Source organism: Gnatocerus cornutus, chromosome 1 (assembly GCF_029298725.1).
Source record: "Gnatocerus cornutus isolate USDA-ARS CGAHR chromosome 1, icGnaCorn1.1, whole genome shotgun sequence".
Taxonomy (NCBI): domain Eukaryota; kingdom Metazoa; phylum Arthropoda; class Insecta; order Coleoptera; family Tenebrionidae; genus Gnatocerus; species Gnatocerus cornutus.
This window is the reverse complement of record NC_142233.1, coordinates 21,863,752-21,869,638: the sequence shown is the minus strand read 5'-3', so window position 1 is coordinate 21,869,638 and position 5,887 is coordinate 21,863,752.

Below are 5,887 nucleotides of genomic sequence, written 5' to 3'. Positions count from 1 at the left end.
TTTTCTGTAAGAATTTTGATGATTTCGTGCAGAATTCTGCTGTTTTCTTGCAATTCAGCCGTTGAATCTAGGTAAAAAGTCATGATTTTGTAGATTTCGTGCTCTTCTTGGCAAATTCAAGATAGAAAACAACGAAAATCGGCGAGAAATCGTTGTTTTGCATCGAAATTTGCGGTTTTCTGTAAGAAATTTGATGATTTCGTGCAGAATTCTGCTGTTTTCTTGCAATTCAGCCGTTGAATCTTGGTAAAAAGTGATGATTTTGTAGATTTCGTGCTCTTCTTTGCGAATTCAAGCCAGAAAACAACGAAAATCGGCGAGAAATCGTCGTTTTGCATCAAAATATGCGGTTTTCTCTAAGAATTTTGACGATTTCGTGCAGAATTCTGCTGATTTCTTGCAATTCAGCCGTTGAATCTTGGTAAAAAGTCATGATTTTGTAGATTTCGTGCTCTTCTTTGCGAATTCAAGATAGAAAACAACGAAAATCAGCAAGAAATCGTCGTTTTGCATCGAAATATGCGGTTTTCTCTAAGAATTTTGATGATTTCGTGCAGAATTCTGCTGTTTTCTTGCAATTCAGCCGTTGAATCTTGGTAAAAAGTCATGATTTTGTAGATTTCGTGCTCTTCTTTGCAAATTCATGCCAGAAAACAACGAAAATCGGCGAGAAATCGTCGTTTTGCATCGAAATATGCGGTTTTCTGTAAGAATTTTGATGATTTCGTGCAGAATTCTGCTGTTTTCTTGCAATTCAGCCGTTGAATCTTGGTAAAAAGTCATGATTTTGTAGATTTCGTGCTCTTCTTTGCGAATTCAAGCCAGAAAACAACGAAAATCGGCGAGAAATCGTCGTTTTGCATCGAAATATGCGGTTTTCTGTAAGAATTTTGATGATTTCGTGCAGAATTCTGCTGTTTTCTTGCAATTCAACCGTTAAATCTAGGTAAAAAGTCATGATTTTGTAGATTTCGTGCCCTTCTTTGCGAATTCAAGCCAGAAAACAACGAAAATCGGCGAGAAATCGTCGTTTTGCATCGAAATATGCGGTTTTCTGTAAGAATTTTGATGATTTCGTGCAGAATTCTGCTGTTTTCTTGCAATTCAGCCGTAGAATCTTGGTAAAAAGTGATGATTTTGTAGATTTCGTGCTCTTCTTTGCGAATTCAAGCCAGAAAACAACGAAAATCGGCGAGAAATCGTCGTTTTGCATCAAAATATGCGGTTTTCTCTAAGAATTTTGACGATTTCGTGCAGAATTCTGCTGTTTTCTTGCAATTCAGCCGTTGAATCTTGGTAAAAAGTCATGATTTTGTAGATTTCGTGCTCTTCTTTGCGAATTCAAGATAGAAAACACGAAAATCGGCGAGAAATCGTCGTTTTGCATCGAAAAATGCGGTTTTCTCTAAGAATTTTGATGATTTCGTGCAGAATTCTGCTGTTTTCTTGCAATTCAGCCGTTGAATCTTGGTAAAAAATCATGATTTTGTAGATTTCGTTCTCTTCTTTGCGAATTCAAGCCAGAAAACAACGAAAATCGGCGAGAAATAATCGTTTTGCATCGAAATATGCGGTTTTCTGTAAGAATTTTGATGATTTCGTGCAAAATTCTGCTGTTTTCTTGCAATTCAGCCGTTGAATCTTGGTAAAAAGTGACGATTTTGTAGATTTCGTGCTCTTCTTTGCGAATTCAAGCCAGAAAACCACGAAAATCGGCGAGAAATCGTCGTTTTGCATCGAAATATGCGGTTTTCTCTAAGAATTTTGATGATTTCGTGCAGAATTCTGCTGTTTTCTTGCAATTCAGCCGTTGAATCTTGGTAAAAAGTGACGATTTTGTAGATTTCGTGCTCTTCTTTGCGAATTCAAGCCAAAAAACAACGAAAATCGGCGAAAAATCGTCGTTTTGCATCGAAATATGCGGTTTTCTCTAAGAATTTTGACGATTTCGGGCAGAATTCTGCTGTTTTCTTGCAATTCAGCCGTTGAATCTTGGTAAAAAGTCATGATTTTGTAGATTTCGTGCTCTTCTTGGCGAATTCAAGATAGAAAACAACGAAAACCGGCGAGAAATCGTTGTTTTGCATCGAAATATGCAGTTTTCTCTAAGAATTTTGATGATTTCGTGCAGAATTCTGCTGTTTTCTTGCAATTCAGCCGTTGAATCTTGGTAAAAAGTCATGATTTTGTAGATTTCGTGCTCTTCTTTGCGAATTCAAGCCAGAAAACAACGAAAATCGGCGAGAAATCGTCGTTTTGCATCGAAATATGCGGTTTTCTGTAAGAATTTTGATGATTTCGTGCAGAATTCTGCTGTTCTCTTGCAATTCAGCCGTTGAATCTTGGTAAAAAGTCATGATTTTGTAGATTTCGTGCTCTTCTTTGCGAATTCAAGATAGAAAACAACGAAAATCAGCAAGAAATCGTCGTTTTGCATCGAAATATGCGGTTTTCTCTAAGAATTTTGATGATTTCGTGCAGAATTCTGCTGTTTTCTTGCAATTCAGCCGTTGAATCTTGGTAAAAAGTCATGATTTTGTAGATTTCGTGCTCTTCTTTGCAAATTCATGCCAGAAAACAACGAAAATCGGCGAGAAATCGTCGTTTTGCATCGAAATATGCGGTTTTCTGTAAGAATTTTGATGATTTCGTGCAGAATTCTGCTGTTTTCTTGCAATTCAGCCGTTGAATCTTGGTAAAAAGTCATGATTTTGTAGATTTCGTGCTCTTCTTTGCGAATTCAAGCCAGAAAACAACGAAAATCGGCGAGAAATCGTCGTTTTGCATCGAAATATGCGGTTTTCTGTAAGAATTTTGATGATTTCGTGCAGAATTCTGCTGTTTTCTTGCAATTCAGCCGTTGAATCTAGGTAAAAAGTCATGATTTTGTAGATTTCGTGCTCTTCTTGGCAAATTCAAGATAGAAAACAACGAAAATCGGCGAGAAATCGTTGTTTTGCATCGAAATTTGCGGTTTTCTGTAAGAAATTTGATGATTTCGTGCAGAATTCTGCTGTTTTCTTGCAATTCAGCCGTTGAATCTTGGTAAAAAGTGATGATTTTGTAGATTTCGTGCTCTTCTTTGCGAATTCAAGCCAGAAAACAACGAAAATCGGCGAGAAATCGTCGTTTTGCATCAAAATATGCGGTTTTCTCTAAGAATTTTGACGATTTCGTGCAGAATTCTGCTGATTTCTTGCAATTCAGCCGTTGAATCTTGGTAAAAAGTCATGATTTTGTAGATTTCGTGCTCTTCTTTGCGAATTCAAGATAGAAAACAACGAAAATCAGCAAGAAATCGTCGTTTTGCATCGAAATATGCGGTTTTCTCTAAGAATTTTGATGATTTCGTGCAGAATTCTGCTGTTTTCTTGCAATTCAGCCGTTGAATCTTGGTAAATAGTCATGATTTTGTAGATTTCGTGCTCTTCTTTGCAAATTCATGCCAGAAAACAACGAAAATCGGCGAGAAATCGTCGTTTTGCATCGAAATATGCGGTTTTCTGTAAGAATTTTGATGATTTCGTGCAGAATTCTGCTGTTCTCTTGCAATTCAGCCGTTGAATCTTGGTAAAAAGTCATGATTTTGTAGATTTCGTGCTCTTCTTTGCGAATTCAAGATAGAAAACAACGAAAATCAGCAAGAAATCGTCGTTTTGCATCGAAATATGCGGTTTTCTCTAAGAATTTTGATGATTTCGTGCAGAATTCTGCTGTTTTCTTGCAATTCAGCCGTTGAATCTTGGTAAAAAGTCATGATTTTGTAGATTTCGTGCTCTTCTTTGCAAATTCATGCCAGAAAACAACGAAAATCGGCGAGAAATCGTCGTTTTGCATCGAAATATGCGGTTTTCTGTAAGAATTTTGATGATTTCGTGCAGAATTCTGCTGTTTTCTTGCAATTCAGCCGTTGAATCTTGGTAAAAAGTCATGATTTTGTAGATTTCGTGCTCTTCTTTGCGAATTCAAGCCAGAAAACAACGAAAATCGGCGAGAAATCGTCGTTTTGCATCGAAATATGCGGTTTTCTGTAAGAATTTTGATGATTTCGTGCAGAATTCTGCTGTTTTCTTGCAATTCAGCCGTTGAATCTAGGTAAAAAGTCATGATTTTGTAGATTTCGTGCTCTTCTTGGCAAATTCAAGATAGAAAACAACGAAAATCGGCGAGAAATCGTTGTTTTGCATCGAAATTTGCGGTTTTCTGTAAGAAATTTGATGATTTCGTGCAGAATTCTGCTGTTTTCTTGCAATTCAGCCGTTGAATCTTGGTAAAAAGTGATGATTTTGTAGATTTCGTGCTCTTCTTTGCGAATTCAAGCCAGAAAACAACGAAAATCGGCGAGAAATCGTCGTTTTGCATCAAAATATGCGGTTTTCTCTAAGAATTTTGACGATTTCGTGCAGAATTCTGCTGATTTCTTGCAATTCAGCCGTTGAATCTTGGTAAAAAGTCATGATTTTGTAGATTTCGTGCTCTTCTTTGCGAATTCAAGATAGAAAACAACGAAAATCAGCAAGAAATCGTCGTTTTGCATCGAAATATGCGGTTTTCTCTAAGAATTTTGATGATTTCGTGCAGAATTCTGCTGTTTTCTTGCAATTCAGCCGTTGAATCTTGGTAAAAAGTCATGATTTTGTAGATTTCGTGCTCTTCTTTGCAAATTCATGCCAGAAAACAACGAAAATCGGCGAGAAATCGTCGTTTTGCATCGAAATATGCGGTTTTCTGTAAGAATTTTGATGATTTCGTGCAGAATTCTGCTGTTTTCTTGCAATTCAGCCGTTGAATCTTGGTAAAAAGTCATGATTTTGTAGATTTCGTGCTCTTCTTTGCGAATTCAAGCCAGAAAACAACGAAAATCGGCGAGAAATCGTCGTTTTGCATCGAAATATGCGGTTTTCTGTAAGAATTTGGATGATTTCGTGCAGAATTCTGCTGTTTTCTTGCAATTCAGCCGTAGAATCTTGGTAAAAAGTGATGATTTTGTAGATTTCGTGCTCTTCTTTGCGAATTCAAGCCAGAAAACAACGAAAATCGGCGAGAAATCGTCGTTTTGCATCAAAATATGCGGTTTTCTCTAAGAATTTTGACGATTTCGTGCAGAATTCTGCTGTTTTCTTGCAATTCAGCTGTTGAATCTTGGTAAAAAGTCATGATTTTGTAGATTTCGTGCTCTTCTTTGCGAATTCAAGATAGAAAACACGAAAATCGGCGAGAAATCGTCGTTTTGCATCGAAAAATGCGGTTTTCTCTAAGAATTTTGATGATTTCGTGCAGAATTCTGCTGTTTTCTTGCAATTCAGCCGTTGAATCTTGGTAAAAAATCATGATTTTGTAGATTTCGTTCCCTTCTTTGCGAATTCAAGCCAGAAAACAACGAAAATCGGCGAGAAATAATCGTTTTGCATCGAAATATGCGGTTTTCTGTAAGAATTTTGATGATTTCGTGCAAAATTCTGCTGTTTTCTTGCAATTCAGCCGTTGAATCTTGGTAAAAAGTGACGATTTTGTAGATTTCGTGCTCTTCTTTGCGAATTCAAGCCAGAAAACCACGAAAATCGGCGAGAAATCGTCGTTTTGCATCGAAATATGCGGTTTTCTCTAAGAATTTTGATGATTTCGTGCAGAATTCTGCTGTTTTCTTGCAATTCAGCCGTTGAATCTTGGTAAAAAGTGACGATTTTGTAGATTTCGTGCTCTTCTTTGCGAATTCAAGCCAAAAAACAACGAAAATCGGCGAAAAATCGTCGTTTTGCATCGAAATATGCGGTTTTCTCTAAGAATTTTGACGATTTCGTGCAGAATTCTGCTGTTTTCTTGCAATTCAGCCGTTGAATCTTGGTAAAAAGTCATGATTTTGTAGATTTCGTGCTCTTCTTGGCGA